This window comes from Brienomyrus brachyistius, chromosome 13 (genome assembly GCF_023856365.1).
Source record: "Brienomyrus brachyistius isolate T26 chromosome 13, BBRACH_0.4, whole genome shotgun sequence".
NCBI lineage: Eukaryota > Metazoa > Chordata > Actinopteri > Osteoglossiformes > Mormyridae > Brienomyrus > Brienomyrus brachyistius.
The window spans coordinates 8,751,340-8,771,893 of NC_064545.1; the positions used below are offsets into that span (position 1 = coordinate 8,751,340).

The window sequence follows — 20,554 nt, forward strand, 5'->3', positions numbered from 1 at the left end:
AGCCTGTTAGCTGTCTACAGAAGCGTTTAAACAGCTTAAACAGCACAGTCCGACATTTTAGGCTACATGTCTCTGTTCTGAGCATTTGAGATATTCATTCTTGTACATATTTAGTGAAATGAGGGAAAGAGGGTGAAGCCTTAGGAGTGAGGCCTGTTGGCCATGGAGCTCCTGGCACACAATGTCTAACATGATCACATGAGCATATGGTCTCGTTCATGAACGGGAGCTTATCTGTATGTATATATCTCTCATCAGGGGCTACAATTGTATGACTGATTATGTTTCTCTGAAGTCAAACGTGTGATCTATGATATTTTAAGCAGCAATAAGTTGAGCTGTTTGGCTTAATAATCTGAGAATTTGACCCGGTAAACTTGTGCTGTAGTTAGCTGAACTAACTTTTTTGGGTTTCTTTCACAATATCTGTAACATAAATATGAATTAGTAGTCTACAGTATATTGGATCTATTTGGTTTTTATGTATCTGCTTGCTAGCAGTATGGTTGTCGCAAATCTCTTAGCCACAGTGTCCCTTACTGACGCACCAGTTTAGGGTAACAACAGTCTAAAGACAAAATGAATAACAGTCAGAAGACAAAGGATGAGAGGAAACAAAGCGTCATGGTTTAATAGGAGAAACAACCCTCTGGAGGCTGAAGGTCAATCGGCTGCCCAAACGCCCAGTCATGCTAACGATGAGCAGACCAGGATGCAGAGCTTCTATTTATGTAACTTTATCTTCTGATCTTCCGTCACGATGTCTGTGGGTCATCTGACCATCTGTAGCTTATCTCTCTGTTTGACCTCCTGCAGACTGCAGTCTTCAGGCGTTTGCTGACCAGTAGCTTTGCACGAGGTCTGCTCCACCCAGACCGCACGTCCAGCGGTGATGCTTACCAGCACTCAAACCATACATTTGTGTGTGGCCCCCAGTTGGGCAGTCACAACATTTCAGCCAATTAGCTGCAGGAGACCCTGATGTGACCTTTGAGTGTTGGGGAGGGGTGGGGCAGGTGGGCCCGGTGTGACCTTTTGAGCGGCCCCAGAAATGCCACCTTCACCTGTCACTGTGACGAAGCAGTGGCATGGACAGTCTCCAGCAGCCTTCTCTACAGCAGGCTGGGTTAAAGGCTGATTTATGCTTCCGCATTGAGCCAGGCACGTAGCCTACACCCTTCTGAGCACTTATACTTCTGCACTGGTGTGTCGGTGTTGCACAACAATTACTGTATACCACCAAAACACTAGGTGATACATAGTTTTTGATGTTGCATTTATTGTCTCCCAGCCCAATTACATATATTTACTCTCCCTGCTATCAACAGCAAGTGCAATGTTTGACTGCAATATCGGAGATGTCAAAGCAACCCTTCACACCGGCTGCAGAAACTGGTGTGGATTCGGCTCCAGGGAGGTAACTTTCTACCAGTTGGTGCGTTTTCTGGTCATTGTATATTTCCTTCTTATCGACAGTTGTAATACTGATACTGTAATACACGGTACAGTATACCCATTTACCCCATATACTGGTTATAATTTCCTGTACATTATGAATTTTTTTATATACCTCCATATCGTAGCTTAGCTGAAAGCACGGCTGTGATTGTGTGTATGTAGTACAGATACTGTATACATCTCTGTTTACACCCTGCAATATATTAAATTGTTGAATCAGGCTAGGTTTTGTTAACGATTTAACAAAGAAGTTAAAGAAGTAAAGATTTGTTAAAAGCCGTTTTAACCACAGATTTTCTAAAATCCTTTTCAGTTAACTCATGGGATTTTTGCCAAAGCATCTGGATGTTCAAAAATTCTAACAAACTGCCTTCAAAATGATGACATGAAAAAAAAACAAACATTTAACAAAGTATGCATGGGGGGGGGGGGGGGTCTGTGTACATGGATTAACTAGTTATCTGGATTTAATTGTTGATGATTTGGCAACATCTCGGATTTTTCGGTCCTTTTGTTGGATTGACTGTCTCAGAAACCGATCCGTAAACTCAAATCTGCTAGGAGTGGGGGGGGGGGGGGGGGGGGGGGCTGTGTTTTCCCTACATGCATTAAGGAGTTACCCTGATTTAATTGCTGACGATTTGACAACATCCCAGATATTTTGGTTCGTCAAAAATCTTGTTGGACTGGTTGTCACAGAAATCAGTCTGGCGTGGAGCAGGTTTATTCCATGTAAACAAGATTAAATCACAGACGTAAACTGAGCTCCACTTGGAAAACCTGTCTAACCGATGCCACACCTTTCTTATGAAAGGTACTGATTGCAATTCGTACGGTTATATATGAGCACTGCTTTCTCAATAGAACAGTATTTCATAAAATTACAGTACAAATACAAAAATTTAATAGCAGAGACACATAAACAAGAAAAAAATATGAAAAAACAGTATAAAACGAGCGCTAAGGTCCTTGGATGAAATCAAACCAATACAAATGAATCATTTTTTTCCAAATGAAAAGTAAGTATCAGACAATGTTAATTCCTATTTGTATACTGCATTTACCATTAGTAATATTGATTGTAGCAAGTTCATTTCAGATTAAACTGTCTGTTTGGACACCTACACAATTTTTCCTTTTGTTCTTGATATCAATTATATATATATATATATATATATATATATATATATATATATATATATATATATATATATATATATACAATTTTTCAAAACAAATTATTTTTTTCATATTCAAATTGCAATATTTTGATAGTTTTCATGGATCTATCACCTGATATTTTTGGACTTTGTGAGACCAAAATGTGGAAACTAGCCCTACAGTATATTGTCTGAAAATATCATTTTGAAAATACATTCACAATAAAAAGGTTTTGTGCAGTAATGCTAGGCGTTCCATGTATTTATTGAAACATTACAAAATGGATGTAGACAATACCTATGGATGTCCTTCCCTGCGTATCATTTCCTTAGATTTCCTGTATTCCTCCAGCAACAGGAGAGTGAAGGACTGCTCTCTTGTTTTCGTCATTTTCGCCAGCAAATCATACACTTACCGATCATGGTTTCATATGTCGATATCATGATATATGTAACTTAGTCAGAGTCCATGGGAGCGCATAGTTACAATAGAAAGAGGAGACTGAGGGAGGATAAAGCTGAATGAGAGGATAAATATATTAGAGTGTTTGGTTCGAGAAATAGACGCGTCAAAGATCTTTAACAGGCAGCTTTGTTAAATAGTCCCCGCAAAAGACCAGTCTCTATGCCAACAGTGAAGAGGCAACTCCGGCATGCTGGCCTTCTATGCAGAACTGCAAAGTCAAAGCTGTATCCCGGAATGTTCAGGAAAAAGAAAGTACTGAGATTGACAAATGAACACAGACACTGGAACATTGGAAAAAAGTGCTATGGACAGATGAATCTAAATTTGAGGTGTTCGGATCACAATGAACATTTCTGAGATGCAGACCAAATGAAAAGACGCTGAAGGAGGGCGCTTAATTGGAGCCAATTTTCTTCAACAGAAGGACAATGACCCAAACACAGCATCTAACTGTGCAAGAACTATTTAAAGAAGAAGCAGTCAGCTGGTATTCTGTGTATAATGGAGCGGCTACAGTAACTGGATCTCAACTCTGTTGAGGTGTTATGGGAGCAGCTTGACCAAATGGTATGTAAGACGTGCCCATCAAGCCGATCCAACCTGTGGGAGATGCTTCAGGAAGCACTGGCTGAAACCTCATTAGATTACCTCAACAAACTGACATCTACTGTAGAATGCCCAAAGTCTACAAGACCTTATTACAAGTTTATTGGAGGACACTTTGAGGAAAGCAAAGTTTGAAGAAGACGATTATTTTTTATTTCAAAAATGATTATTCCTAACGTTGTCAATTACGATTTCATATTTATTTAGCTGTATTTCCTTTTCAAAGTCATTTCGTGTATATTTCCATGGAAAACAAGGACATTTCTAAGTGACCCCAATCTTCTGAAAGTTAGTGTATATTCCATTATCAGTCTTGCGGTTGTAGTGTCTCCCAACAAGCAAGATATTCAACAAGGCAGATTTTAGCCTCAGACCTTGATGGCCACAGGCAGAGATGCGCCCCAATCATTATTGCCTTTTCGAGCGCTTTTGCTATATGTGCTAAATCTTGTTAATATCTAAGACAAAGAGCCGATCTCTGCCGTATCAAGATATTGCTTCAGCATTATGAGTTGATAGTGAGTGTTGCATAATCCTTGGTTGTTCAGATTACTTAGGTGAATTTTAATGAATGTTTGCATGATGGCACACACTTCACAGTGTAATAAATATGAAATAAATAAGGAACAGTAAAGGAAAACAAGACGTGCAATATAGCTTCATTGATGTGCACAGTGCATGGTCAAGGAGCACATTTTTAATCGCAACTGCTAATTAAATGTTAAGTAGTACAGTGGCTTATGAGGAGAAGCTACTTCTCAGTACTTAGTCAGAGGCAGCGAAATGGCTTTTCAGACCTGGCAGAGGGAGTCGTTAGGGTTCCTCTGCTCCTTTATCATCTGAGGTAAATGTCCTGCAAAGAGGGCAGATCAGCCTTGCAGATGAGTTCAGCTCTATGTACCAGCCACTGCAGAGCTTTGTGGTCCGGGGCAGAGCAATTACCAAACCAGGCTCTGCCCTTAACACGGGATCCCACCCTCAACACCTGCAGTCTGCCTGCAAGAACGTCAAGGACCCAGTCACAGTGGGGTGCACTCAGGCGCAGGTTCCGGAGATTGGAGAACAGTGTGAGGGGGACTGTGGTATTGAAAGCTGAGCTAAAATTTACAAACTGCTTTCTCACATAGTTCCCCGTGCCACTGTCTAGGTGGGAGAGAGGAAATTCATCAGCAGATGAATTTCGGCGGATCAATGGCCATAGATCGGGTGGAACAGACTGACCGTCAACAGTTATGTGTGTGCATTTAGCCTATATATGTGTGATTTAGCCTATTATTAATAGATTATTAATGCATATAAAAATTCCTCGTGCTGTGCATGTCCACCTCTTTACATCCCTTTGCCACCCTAGAATCACCTCTGGATATAAACAGCGCTTCAGTTCCAATCAGTGATATAAATACCTGGGTGTATGTTTTCTTCACTCCCTTAGAAAAAAAAAACATGATGCTACCAAGCACACCAATCACAGCTCTTGTGGTCTGGATCACTTTGACCTGTTGTTACATTCCTGGGGGGGTGTACGCTAGGCTGCTGACGTGGAAGTATGAATCAGCCATAAGATTGTCAGAGGTACAACAATCATGTCTTGCGTTCATATGTGGGCAGCTTACAGTGTGCCAGATAGACGTTTGCAGAGACGTTCACAACGAACAGGAACAAATATGTATCATCTTAAGATCTACAAACATTTTTTCAACGTTATTCACTCCGATCCTCCAGCACCACTCGAATGTTCCCACCATCTCAAGCATCTACTTTCTTCTCTGTTTTTACACCTAAGTGGTGGAATGAACTTCCCCTAGATGCCGGAACAGCTGAGTCACTGGGTGACTTCAAACGACGACTAAAAACCTGCCTCTTTTGGAAGTACTTGGATTAGCACCTGCAGGATCATACTTTTATTAATATAGACACATTTTATTAATATACATATATATATATATATATATATATATATATATATATATATACATAGATTCTTAGCCAGATGTCTGCCTGATGCTGTAAATGGGAATGTAAATGTTAATACACAAAAACTCTAGCATATTTATAGTTAGTAGAACTAAATTTAGTAGAATTTCATTGGTTCTAAGGCAGTAGAAATTCTAATCTGCTAACTAATAAGTTTACTGCCATCATACAGTAGTTTGTGAATAGGTGTAAGGTGTAAGGTGACAGGTGGTACTGCAAGTGAAATGAACTCATAAGTCAGTATTTACACGTATACGATGGACAGTGTGCATGCATGTGAGGCTGTAAATATATCTGTTGTGTAGGACGCAGTTTGGCATGAAGGGCTGTATTCTGTGATATCAGTGAATGGTTTGGATTGTACATTTGACTTTCATTAGATAGGCAGGAACCTGATGTTTCAGTAACTTGTAAGAATGCAGAATTTATTATACAGACTATCCTACGCTAAAAACAAACTTAAACATCAATCCTTCAAATTACAACTTTATTATGCTTCGACATTTCAAGATTACCGTCTTTTCCAATTTTGGGTCTGCCTTATCTCAGGTTATAGTTTGACAGATGAGTTGATTAATTTTAAAGTATACCCAAAAGCACAGTGAATCAGCTAAATTAAAGAGTAGCAGTGCAAATTTCCATTCATTTGAATTAAATAAAGTACTTTTAACTAGGTTTCACTGAGTTGTTAATCCCTGTATTATTGGGGCTTAAAAGCCCTAAAGCCAAGTATTGTTTTGGCTTTGGGACAAGTCCAGCACATTAGTGCTGTTTGTATTATCCCCTGTGCTGCTGTTGTTCATCCAGCCAGTGAGAGCAGCACTTTCCTGCATGAAGTTTTCCATGGGTGACATTCTGGTGTCATTTCCATTGGTATCGTTGAACTGGACTGGGAGTATGCCAGCGAAGGGTCCTAGTGAAGAGTCGGTGGCCCCATCCCCAGAGATCTCTGAAACGTTCTGAGAACGGTACCCTTCGTCTTCCATGCCCGAGAGTAACTCGCCGGAGCTGACGTCATCCTGTCCGTCGTCTCCTGGGAGCTGAAGGTAAGCGCCCCTGAAGGCTTGGAGGGTTAACAGCAGGGTGATGGTCGTCACGGTGGGCAGGTACATGGCTCCTCTTTCTCTGGCACTGAAAGGAATATAAACTATCAGAAGCTCGTCCAAAAAAGGACCCGTTCGTTCATAATTACTGAGAAACAGCTGCTTTTTAGTTTAAGAGAATGAGGTCATGTGGCCGCACTGGAGCACCTCACATACATCAGTCAAAAGGCATCAGTGATGCTTCAGTCTAAGCAGCATGGAATTACTGTCCAAGATTCCTAAATGTGTTTAATTAACCCCTTAAAACAGGGGATGTTCTCCCACAGCACCAAGACGTGTCAGTGGAGTGAATCGGTGTCTCTCTGTTATCTGTGGCATGTGGCTGTCAGTGCGTGTGACTATGTCCTGGTATCATGTCTATGACATTTCAGCTCCAGTGCCGGATAATGGTTGGACTGAACAATATTTATGCTACCATGAACAATGTCATCATATTTTTTTTAAATGACCGCTGGTGTCCGTTTAGTATTTAGTGTGATATTGTACTATATGCTTTCTGTTTGATGAAATTGGAAAACCAATTCCACCTTTGTTTCAATAAATAACCATGAAAGGAACTCAGAGTACATCGAGGGTCCATGTGACTCACCTATGTGTCACACGCTGATATTTCGTAAACTGCTCTTTTGTGGCGCTCTTTTACGCATTGGAAAGAATGTAATTGTTGTGGTGCTTTCTTTTGTCTTCGCGGTAATGACATCAATGTAGCCTACCCAGAAACAGGGTGGCTCTCTGAACTCGGCCTGCCCGCGCCATTGTGCGAGCGACAGCACTGCTTTAGAGTGTCACGTGACCGTCACGTATACACAGCCACACCCCTGTGTATGACTCAGCAGGTTAGATCTTTGTGCCTGTGAGGAGAAGGTTGCTGGTTTCGATCCCGTGATCAGCAGCCACATCGCTGATAGACTGGATTTCAGACAGACACAAGTACCAGATACTTTAACAACTTTTATTGTTTGGGGTCCCAGTTTAGCTTTGGGTTAAATGTGATGTTCCTACTCTGACATTGTCTGAATAGAGATTCTAGCCTGTAGGATGAGGATTTACAACCTTGTAACCTCCAGGGTCGCTCAGACTGTTTGTCTATGGTGTGTCGGGATGACTCTCCTCTTCTGTGTTCTCCTGTCAGTCACCCCTGCTACCTTCTGCTTGTGTAATTAACCTGTATTGCTGCATTCACAAAGTGCAGGATCACTGAAAGTCCCTACCCAGGAAAACAGACCTGTTTCATCTTGACATAGTGTGTCATCGCTCCTGTGTTTCAGCATCTGGGGATGTATTTAATATTTAATTTGGATTCATCTCCCCAATAAACAGAACTTTGTACAGATGCTCCTCTACTTATGAGCGAGATACGTTCCGAACAGTCGTTCATAAACTGAAGTCGTTATTCAACATCATTTTAAGGGTATAAGCAAGTACAAAGAACTAGGATGATGGGAGTACGCACGCTACACTGCTGCGCGGCGGGAGTAGCGGCCAGAAGTCGTACTCAGCGGAATTGGCACGCAGATAAAAAGAAATGATGTGGACAGGAAACGGGAGCCCAAGGAACAAGACTTGGACTTACAGTCCACTTCGTTCGTATGTCCGAAAGGTTGTAAGTAGAGGGACATCTGTATGTCCTCCACTGTTGGCCCAAGACCATCTGCTCGGTCCCACCCGTCCTGACCTAACAAACCACTTCATCCTTCAGCCTCAGTTATCCAACTCCTAACTATTCTTTTATCCCTGAATATCTTGTATGTTGTGTTTTTTGTTCTTTAAGTCAGTAAATCACTTTAATGTCTTTTTACCATAATAGAGATTTGGTTCTACTGACTATGAAGGCCATATATCTTATTCTTACATTCCAGAATCATCCATCCATTTGTAACCACTAGTCTGGAGTATATCCTGGAGGCTACGGACGTAAGACAGGGAACAACCCAGGATGGGGTGCCAACGCATAGCAGGGCACACTCACACACCAGCCACTCACACAACAACACCTATGGACAATTTGGTAACTCCAATTAGCTTCAACATGTTTTTGGACTGTGGAGGGAAACCAGAGTACTGAGAGGAAACCCCAGGAGAACACAGGGGGAACATGCAAACTCCACACATATATAGCCATGGCAGAGACTCAAACCCAGGTACCAGAGGTGTGAGACAACAGTGTTAAACACTCCACCATCGTATTCTTATATTTTATATTCATAATTACATGATCCTAAGATAAAATCCGATAAGTTCAGCGAAATCTGACTGGGCATCTCCTTGAATTAAGCAGTCCAGCTCATTCCTTACCACGCTGAACAGAACCATCCTCTGCACTGATTCTCTGTCTGCTGCCAATGTTGCGAAAATCTCAGCGCACATTAAACTTGTTGCTATCATAATAATCACATTAAATCAATGACACCCGCCAGAAAACGCACCACCCAGTAATGGCCTTACCTAACCTAAATGCGCCTTAACCATGGTTTATTGATTGAACGGCAGCCACTGGAACAATTTAGGCAAATCTAATCAGAATAGTTAATAAATAGTTCTTTGAATTAGCTTAAGAAATTATAAAATGTCAAATTCTATTTAAAAGAAAGTACTATTTAAACATCTGGTCTTTAACTTTTCAAGGCAAGACTCCTCATAAATTTGATCACAAGCATTTCTGTGTTTTGTGTTAGAGTCCTGGATGGAGTTGTTTCTTTTTGACTCACAGCTACGGCAGAAAGGGGATTACTTTAAACATTACTTCAGTGTCCCTGGAGCGTGATATTTTCATTGTGCCATTAGCGTCCTGCTTTCCTATGCCAGCAGCTGAGGAGGAGAACCTGGTGGAACCAACCAGGTGGAGAAGCAGAGACAGGAGAAAAAAATGCAATAACTTACCTGGCAGCAACAGTGCAGCTTTGGGTCTCGTCGATTCTAACAGATGCTAACAGGTGCCCCTAGATATAAGTGGTCTCACAGGAATCAGCCGGCCTATTGGAGTGCGGGGGCGGGGCTAGCCTTGAGAAGCAGGGGAGTGTGCTACTGTACACTCAGAAAGCCGTCCAACCTGACTGCCCGCTTTACAGTTAGACTGAGCTAGGAAACGCAGCACAAGCACTCAGCCTGTTAGCTGTCTACAGAAGCGTTTAAACAGCTTAAACAGCACAGTCCGACATTTTAGGCTACATGTCTCTGTTCTGAGCATTTGAGATATTCATTCTTGTACATATTTAGTGAAATGAGGGAAAGAGGTGAAGCCTTAGGAGTGAGGCCTGTTGGCCATGGAGCTCCTGGCACGCAATTTGTTTAACAATTTAAAAAAAAAAAGTGTTTGCTCAGTCAGAAGACTCCAAAATACTTATAACGCCAAAGGAAACCTACATTAGTGCAGGTATTTGTGTGATTTTTTTTTTATTAACGTGGGGGGCCAACTCCATGTAGGTTACTAGAAAGTTAAAAGACAAAGTAATCTAATAAAATTAATATAATGAAGTAAATTACATTAAAATCTATCAGTCAGCTGTTTTTTCTATGTCTAAATCAGGCTAGAGAACAACATGCCATTTTGATATATCAAAAACTTTAATTTTGGCTGTAATCTAGGCATCAGCGGTCTGTAGCATGAAGCAGGATTTCCTGCCAGCTGGATAACCTGTCCATTAAAGATTGATTGATTGATTTGCAATATTTACAAACTATTAATAGAAGAAAGCTGAGCCTATGTGTGATAATATCTGCAGCCTAGAATAATTTAGAGTTTTACCTTTTGTTAAATTCTGAAACATGTTGGAAGGAAGTTGGATGAGTTGATCTTGAAATTTTGCACCACTGCTACCTGGGGCTTGCAGGGTGCTTCAGTGTGGCCTACTGGACACGTGCAGTGCTCCAGCCCCACCTTCACGCTATATGAGCGCCCTGATGTGGAGGCTCTCACCTCAAACATCTTTTCTCCAGTCTAACGGAGACGCAAAGAGTGCAACTTATGACGGCCAACAAGATTATGATGAAAGCTCAACTTGATCAGAGCCTGCCTCCATAAGTCTGAACATGTTCTACCTCATGTAGATAAGATATGGTTAAAATATGAAGCAGTTTGGGACAAAACTATTCCCAAAGGAAAAGGGAGTAATGGGAGTGCTGGTGTGGGTTCGGTCAAAGTCTTACAATAATCCTCATAGTGTGGCTGCCTTTTCTCAACAGTCACTGTTAGGTCAATATTGCTCTGATCAAGACACTGTTGTAATGTGGTTAGAAATTGTTACTTGTTGGGTACTAGTGATGTTAAGAAATGTTGTTGGACCACCCTAGTACACCTATAGACAAGTCTACAAGTCTACAAAAAGAACCCTGACACAGTATTTTATATTGTCCACTATACACTACTGTATATGAGAAAAGTATTGGGAAACACCTCTCAGTCATTAAATTCAGGCATCAGACCCATTGCCACTGGTGTATAAAGTCAAGTACCTAGCCATACAGTCAGGTACAAGTCTTTATCAAGGTTAAATGCTTGATAAAGGTCATCATATGAAGTACTGTCTTTCAAGACACGCATTGCAAAGTTCACAAAGTTGTTTGGTTTCCATGTGATGGCAAATCCCTCCTAAAGCTAAAAGCCCAACTCTCATGTCAACTGTACAGGCTCTGCAGGTTTATCAGGAACGTTTTGTATCTGTAATGATTAGTAAAAAAAACAAATGCAGACAAGAGAAATTACTCCTACGAAGTAATTTCTCTGAAAATGAATACATAACAATTGCATCAACAGACAATATAGCTGCCATAAATATTATTTGTGTCATTCTTTGGTATGTTTTTTTTACATGAATTAATATGTAAATCTTTGTAGAATATGTAGACATATCCATGAATACTGATTTACTTTGCTTTAACACTAAATAGCATGTTCATTACATTCTATGTTGTTCTCAAATGCTTTAGGTGTTGCAGTGTTTTTTGCCAGGAAGACATGAATGGCAGAAGTTCATAATCAGCTTTAGGATTTAAAGAGTTTTAAAAGTGATGCTATATTGGCCATTTTGGAGATTTTATATATCTTTGGGTGCACTTATTCCCTCTTGTTTACTCCAATTTATATTTTGGTTTTTGCAGTTTTTGGTTTTTGATATGAATATGTGTCTATTCTGTACATTGTCACATGTTTGAACAGTTCGAGGGCGGACTGGATGACAGTGGATTGCAATAAGAAGGGTAAATTCATCAGTAACTGACGAACCACGGTGTCCTGTGTCTTCTGGAGGGAGTGAAAGACAGTCAACCTACAAAAATCTGGTGAGGCACTCGATGTGAAAATGCTGTGTTTGCTTCTTAAAATACTCCTTGCATTTTCTCTACCTTGTAGTGGCTGGGCTGTAAAGGGAGGGATGGAAGATGAGCTCAGCTTTGCTAATCGCCCCGGCACAGAGCATGTCTTTAGGATGAAAAGAGTCTAGCTGTCCTTCATTTCAACTCCATTATCTTTGCTCCAAAAGCAGCACTGCACTGCCCCCACAGGAGGGAATATGCAGAGTATCTGCGTGGGTTTGAGGAGGACCCTGCTTAATGCTCCCTTTTCTGCTTTTGAGTTGTAAGAAACAGGCAAGGGCCTGCCTCGCCTCACCCTGAAAAGGCATCTTCTCTCAGCAGGGACTTAAGTAGGTGCATTTCCTCAATAGTGGTCCTCCCATCTGTGTGTGATCACTAGTCCAAAGGGAAAACCACTTCCGCAAGTGTGTGTGAGCAGCAGGAAACGTCCTACAATTCTCCTGGTCCACGTTCCCAGACATGTCCATGAAAGACATTTCACCACTTTGGCGGCGCACTAACCCAATATTCAGGACTTCATATACCAGACCTATTTGACGGATCTGGTATCGGCCACATGTGACTCATCCATCTCCCATAGTTGCTTATTTAGTTTTTGGCAGTCTGTAAAAAGAGAGATTCGATTTCTTGTTAAACTGGTTTGTAGAATCAATCGCACTGCAGCTCTTTTTGCTATTTTAGATGTGTTTTCGTGCCATTCAAGCTGAACACTAACGCAGTGAGCGCAGTGACTTCCGCCTGCTGTGACATCATGCGCATACCCTTCGTAGTTCAAGCAGCATAATAACATCAGATAAGAAGGTGACAATTTTAAAGTATTTTACGCCTTTAACATAGCGATTTGCAATCTTAGTAAAAACAAAGTTTTGAGATGCTGTAGGACCATTTAGTGGGAGATCCCGCTAAACGAAGTGCTTGCGATTCTGCGAGACAATGCAAATAATACAGTATGAGGAAGGTAATGGATGATGTGGGAGTCACTGGCTTGGTCTGTCTTGCACACTCACTACAGCTTGTGATACACGAGGGGCTGCTATCACAATGAAGTGAAAGGCACAGTGGGAGAAATGTGGGGCATTTTTAGCATTCGCCGCTTGCGTAACTTCTCCTGGAAGGAGAAATGGAAATGCCTCAAAAACGCTAAGTAAAAAGAGCTTGATATCGGCAACTGTGTACCGGAATTGGATCAGAACTGAAAAAATGTGGATCAGCCCATCACTACCCCAGTACTATGAGGGCACATCATTAGTGGGGAGCAAATGGCAGGAAAAAGGTCCTTGCAGAGGACAGGTCCACCTGGCACACGTGCTGTGACACACTGTAGGCTTCACGCTGCCTCCCCAAAGCCGACAGCGATGTCATAGTTTTTTTAAGTTGAATCTTTTTACCCGTAGCAGAGCTGAGGGTGTGAGCAAAGGGCACGGCTGGCTGAGGTATAAACATATTTGGCCCCATGCTCTGCCAGCAGGTCATTTTTTAGGACGGCCTGAGCTGAAGCGGGACCGTGCCTGTTCCCAAACAATTGACTCAGCATCTCAACAGCATTAGGCCCCACATTCCTGTGCTTCAGGGCCTCTGCCACAAACATATCATCACTGTGTACATTTTACACACACACACGGATGCTGGGTAGGCAGGTATGTGTGGGTCATTGCTCCTGAAAGCCACCGTATATACAGGCTCAGTTTTTTTTCTCAACTCCACCTTCATACTGTTCAGCCATTTGTGCCACCCCCCCCCCCCCCCCCCCCCCCATGTCTGCAGTCCTCACTAGCGTGGACGCCATTTTTAATTTGACCAGCTGATCTGATCTGACAGCCACATTGTGCTGGCACCTGTAATGAGGCTGTGCTAATATTTTGAGCATATTTTAAAATCATGTAAAAAAATATACGCAGATATTAAAGTACAGGACATCATAGCAACAAAGAAGTAACTACTGTAATTCAGGTGTGTCTGTGTCTGTGTGCGAGAAAGAGAGAGACAGGACTGAGCTTACATCACCTTACTTTAAAGCACTTGTTGTCCTTTACTTGAATTTGTCACTTTGCCCTCCACCTAACTTCTCACGACTCCCCAAACTTTTGCATCCATTCTTCAAATTGACAAACTTCCTTCAGGGGAATTTTGAAAGAAGCCTAGAAACGTGTGTGGTTCAAGTTTGACTGCATTGACTCAAAGGTGCATAGATGGCAATTATTCCCAGGAGGTAACCAGTTCCGTGCAGCTAACCGCTCCATCAGCAGGCACGATGTTGCACTAGTTAGCACTGTTGCTTCACGTCTCTGGGACCCGGGTGCTATGGGGTTCTCTTTGGATACTCTGGTTTCCCCCCACAGTCCAAAAACATGCTGAGGTTAGCCGGAGTGCCAAACTGCCTGTAGGTGTGAATAGCATACAGTACAGCATGTGCCCTGTGATGGGTTTGCGTTCCTTGCTGTGTTGTTTTCTACCTTGTGCCTGTAGCTTCCAGGATAGATCACCCAGCAACTTAACAATAACTGGGAGGTTGTCTATTGTTATTTCATGCCTAATAGACAACAATGTCCCAAGTAATAGACATTATTTTATAGCAATTATTCAACAGAACAGAGCCCGGGCCATTCAGGAATGAACTCATCCATTCCAGTGAGGCTAAGCAAATGAAATTGCTTTGGAATTGGGGAAAAAAACTACAGGTAACAGAACTGGAATTGAGTCTAAATTAGATTTCTGGAACGGAAAGTGATCTGGTTCACCCTTTTAACTTGGGATCCTAGAAATTCAGTTCGTGAATTGACATTAACTCCGACTGAAATGAACTTGAAACAATGTAGACATGAAAAGTGGATTCCAGGAACACTGATTACGATATCGGGGATTGAGTTTACTTGAGTCTGAGTATGTTAATGTTTACTGAAGTGTGGTCTTGATGAACAACAGACAGTGGATTGCTGAAAAAAGGACTCGACATGGAAACTGATGTCGAAAAGAGTACTGCTCCGTGCTTCCTGCAGATAGAAATGGAAATATTAACGACTGTGTATGCCGAGTAGAATTTTATTGAACAGAAAAAGTAATACTGCAGCTGCAGCAAAGAGAAAAAATACAAATCGAGTCGATACAAAAATAGATCTCTAATTTTACTTAAAATTCATCCGACCAATGTGGTTGAAAACATCTAAAATAACAAATGGAATAATTTACATGAATGGTTCACGCTGTGTACATTGTGTTGTTTATACTGTATATGGAAATCCTGTTGGAACCAGATGTTTGACTGAAATATGCCTAGAAAAACAAAATTCAAAATGGTAGGAATATTACTGCACATTTGTAATTAATCCCAACATTTGTCTCACTGTAGACTTTGACTAATGGTTAATATTCATCATGCGAAAATGGAATTTTATATGAAATCATTGGTGAGCAATGGCATTATTAGTCTGCTACAACAGTCTCATGCTTTTATAGCTGATTGAATATTCCTCATATTTTGCCTGATAGCCCGGGCTCTCGCGTCTCACGCATTGACGGTGAGGCACACGCATTCCAACCAGTTCACACACCACACCTTGTATCGCTCATGCTGAGAAGGGATAACGCCCACCAATGTTTCCCATTATACAGAATTAATGGACGAGGTGCAGGCATACGGAGTTTTCCATCAAGTTTATAGCTGTCCTGATGTGTTCAGAGTTAATAGCCACCTGCCAGCCAATCAGAAAATAGCATTTGCTGCATGTGATCTCTCTGCATGCACGTTATTACATGGATACGCACACAAAGTGCAGACAAAGCGGAAGTTGCAGACCAAGATTCGATGAATGCGGTAGGCAGGGCTCTCAAGTGTCACGCATTCACCGTGAGACACACGCTGCGCCCCAACAGATATAATCTCACTCCAAACCTTCGATGACATTTGAGACCCATGCTGATAGTGCTGAATACATTGCAGAAAATGAACCACTTACTGAAGAAAGAGAGGATGAGGACCCAGGCCAGACTATTCAGGGAGAGGACATACTGCACAGGGAGGACTGAAATTGAAGGCCTATAATACCAGCTAAAAGATGGATGATTCGTATTGCTGTGAAATGACCAAGACGTTTCTGAATGTCATTCTTTATGTGCAGGCAATGAAGAGCACATAGTGAATTTAGTGAATTTGACAGTTGTGAGTGATTAGTAATGCATATTTGCACTGATGTCCATGTCTGAGGTCTGCAAGGTGGAGAGTTCGTTCTTCGTCTGCCTCAGTGCGTCGTACAGCTGGACGGGACTCTCAATTTCACAATATAAAAGTTACGTGCCCTGTGCAAATTTGTCATTCGATGTACTGTATACTCCCTATAAATACATGAGTCATGCACAGAGCCTGGGAGTTTTGCGTCATTGAATATCATTTATGTGATCTTGACAGTGGACAGCAGGCCCAAAAAAGTTACACATTGGGAAATTAGGCTTTTAATCGTAGTAAAGTGTTGTGACACTACCTGCACATTAATGTTGTGTAAGAGCTGCCTGTCCATATAATCTCCGCATTTACTACGTTATTACAGTGATGGGAAAGTAAATTCCATTCATGCATGTAATGGTATCAGTGAAGCCTGCAATATTTAGACATATTAATTCTGATAAAACTTTTAATGCCTTCACCAGTAAACATAAAAGTGAAACCTGCAATTTTGTGGAACTTTCCTTTAATCATTTTTGTCTGGGAAAAATGAGAAAAATATGCAGGAGCCCTTTAATTACTAAGCATGCATTGTAATAGTCGTTGCTTTGCCAATGTGCATCTCTTATATGTTATATGGTTCCCGTTAGGACAAAAACAGACAGTAATACATAAAGTTTGTAGACAAAGACACAAAGACAGGACAGGTAGGGCAGGCAATGGCCTGGGGCCCCGAACTGTGAGAGGGCTCCCGAGGGGCGGCCGATTACATACAGTAGTACATTGCAAGGACAAACCAGGTTTATTTTTGTATTCCAAACTACTTTCCATAAAAGTGAAAATAACAGTCTTATGTTTTTTTAAATGAACCCCAAATGAATTTGTCAGGAATGATTAAAGTTAAGTGCTCTGCTGTTAAACCGCACCTGAAACCACATATAATTTGGTTGGTTAAATCAATTCGTACCACGCTCTAATAAATGTACTAAAATGAACAGGGCTAGTGGTATTTAAAGGCAATATCCAGAGAGGCATCACACTTACGTTCTTTGTTTTGTAAAAAGTAATTTAATCATGCCAAAACCCAAAGAAACGTCAGAGAAAAGATAGTGGATGTTCATCTTAAGGGGGGGTGGCTAGACGACCATTTCTAAGCATTTCTCTGTATCCAGAACAGCTGTATACTGCATTATTGAAAAATGCAAAGTGACCCAAAAACCTTCTTCGGGTATATGTCATAATGAAGAAAGAAGATTACATTGACATTTTAAAGGATAATTTGAAGAAATCTTCTGCCAGTCTGGTTTTGGGTCATTGCTGGGTCTTTCAGCAAGATGATACCACAAAAAACTGGTCACAGTTGGTCCAGAACTTTTTGAGGAACACCAAAACCCCTATCTCAATCCCACTGAGAATGTTTGGCGAGAGCTCAAGGTTGAGGTCCACGCTTGAAAGCCATCTAATTTGGATGAATTGTAGCAATTTGCCATGGAGGAATGCTGTGCAAACCTTGTGAGAAACTGCAGTATGAGGTTGCTAATGGTCGTGAGTCAGAAGGCCTACACTATTGACTATTAATTGTCAATTTTGGCCATGTTGTTTTTGTGTTTTATTTGTTTCAATTACGTGCATCAGTAACATTTTTTCATCAAACTTCTTGGAAATAGTGTTTTTTCTTTCAAGAAATTCTCATAAACACTTTAAATACCAGTAATTTTTCTTGGAAAAATGAATGGTTTTGATCAATTTTGGACAGGGGGCTAATCATTATGACCATGACTGTACATTTATTTGCTAACGCACGGTAAGTCGGTGTCTTGCACACATTTGTTTGTTTGCACGCGATAAGTTATTCTTTCATGCACCTCATATGTTCATGTCCTCTTGTGATTTTCTCTTGGCTTTTGTCCCGATTGGTGCCTCCTATTCCATGACCTGCCAAGGATGGTCATCTGACTTCTGACCTTTAAGGTAAAAATGGCCACGGATAATAATAAGCCATCTGCGGACCCTATAACGCCATGAGTTTCATGTATATGGTAATGTCCCGTTGATACATTATGCACGGTAAGATTCCGGCAATGGAAGATTGCGGAAAATGGGTACATGAGAAGACAAGCACTGACAATCAGCCAGAGTGTGGTCGGATGGATTTTGGACACCTGCGAGTGTTTAGAAGGCCAAAGACCAGTTTCAGTCAGGGACGGATTACGGACAGGGCCAGCGGGGCCGCTGCCCAGGGGCCCTTTTGGTGCAGGGGGCCCGTGGGGCCCCTAGCCCAAAACAATTTGCAACGCTTATCAACAATGTATTTTCGTTTGTCTATTTTAGAGGGCCTACATAATTCTCTTTAATCTCTCTTTAATTCTCTGCCTACAAGGGCCCCTGACCCTATAGGGAGGGCGTTTGGCTGCCAAGGGCCCTTGAATTGTGGTGGTTGTGGTGATGGTGCTGGTGGTGCTGGTGGTGGTGGTGGTGGGGGGGGGGCTCGCGAACGTTTTGCCCAGGGGCCACACAACCCATAATCCGTCCCTGGTTTCAGTACATAAGAACAGAAGTACAGAGGACAATAAAAATCCATGGATGTTGCTCTTGCTCCTCCCCAAATATCAACACATCGGTTACCTCCTCACCGAACGAGACCAATCCCATGATTCATTGCACCCCAAGTTCGATCATGGAAGGCAAGACCGCAACTTAATCTTTGTGTTCTTGGAATAGAGAAACACCCTACGGCTCGACACAGCTTTTTATTTCCCTCTAGAGAGACGTAAGCAATGATGTATATTTAGTCAATGGGCGTAGAGCGCAATGCCGTCTCAAAGAAGACGTTCTGTCCATTGTTTGTACATAAGCAATATAAGTGACACACAATACAAATATCGTACAAATGAAACCACCGACAGATTTACTGAGACATATAATTAAGAAAGAAATGAGATATACAGGAAGTGTGGAAAATGGAGCAGAACTAAGTGACTTATTGGACAATCCTTACATTTGATTTAAGTTATCGCTTCTAGCGGGTTTACCACTGCGTGCCATCTGTCCCCTCCAACTGATTCAGAATGCAGCTGCTCGACTTGTTTTCAACCTTCCCAAGTTCTCCCACACCACTCCTCCGCCCGCATCAAATTCAAAACACTGATGCTCACATACAAAGCCAAAAATGGTCTGGCACCATCCTATCTAAAAGACCTCATCACACCCCATACTGCACCCCGATCTCTCCGATCCTCCCGCACTGCTAGACTGGTCCCACCACCCCTCAAGGCACGAGGACGACACACATCTCGGCTTTTCTCTGTCCTGGCACCTAGTTGGTGGAATGAACTCCCCCTTGATGTACGGACAGCGGAAACCTTGGCTGTCTTCAAGCGACAACTCAAAACTTTCCTTTTTCAGAAATACCTGGAGTAGTACTCTGTATTCTTACTCGGCTCTTTTCCGTGTGTGTGTGTGTGTGTGTGTGTGTACAAAAAAGAAAAAAGAAAAAAAATTGTTGCACTTTCTCAACAGTGTTCAGATAGATGGTATTCATAGCTTGGGTCCTTATTGAGCTAGTATCGGAAAAATTCATCGCAGCGTCTTAAAGCACTTATGTAAGTCGCTCTGGCTAAGGGCGTCTGCCAAATACTGTAAATGTAAATGTAAATTCAGAAACCGTTCAGGATGCAAATCGGTCATTTCCGTTCACTAGCTAATTGGTCTGTGTATTCCAGCATAAACCTGTTCAACATAAGCCTCACCCTCTGCATGCCTGCAGTCTCTTTTCTTAGCCATTCGGAAAGGTGAAAAAAATGAACACCACTCCCTATTTGTGTGTCTGACTGATCATGCCATCTACGGCAACAGCTTTTCACACAACAATATTGACCAACCATGACAACAAATCCGGATCATTAAATGAAAGGACCAAAATGTAATGTTACCACAACCAGCTATCGCTAACCCACAGAGCTTAATGTTCTTAAGCTCTTAGTGTTCCTAGTGTGAAAATGGCGGGTCTACCCAGAATGTTACATAAGTTATTTTATTGATGTGAACTCGCTGCAGCGGTAGGGGTAAGCTTGAAACTTATGGGATGCCTTGAAACTGCATCATCACGATTGCATCATTGGGCTAATAGTTGAGCAATACATGACAGGGGGATGGAATTTGGATGATGGAAGAAATTTGGCGTGACAGAACAAATGGGGGTACATCATAAATGTCCAGATGTTCCCCATTTTTGTGGTCAGTACTGTGCAAGAATGCAGAAGTATTTTAAAGTCTATCCTTAGGCCTATTTAAAACAAACTTAAACATCCATCCTTTGAAT

General features: G+C 41.7%; 1 long non-coding RNA gene across 1 annotated transcript; it reads right to left on the minus strand.

Moving 5' to 3' along the window:
• Positions 1-6,134: 6,134 nt before the first annotated feature.
• On the minus strand, positions 6,135-9,690 carry LOC125706903 (uncharacterized). The gene is made up of 2 exons (XR_007382095.1): positions 9,648-9,690; positions 6,135-6,795 (listed from the first exon to the last, which is right to left on the minus strand). It is a non-coding gene; the product is annotated as an uncharacterized LOC125706903 (long non-coding RNA).
• Positions 9,691-20,554: the final 10,864 nt, after the last annotated feature.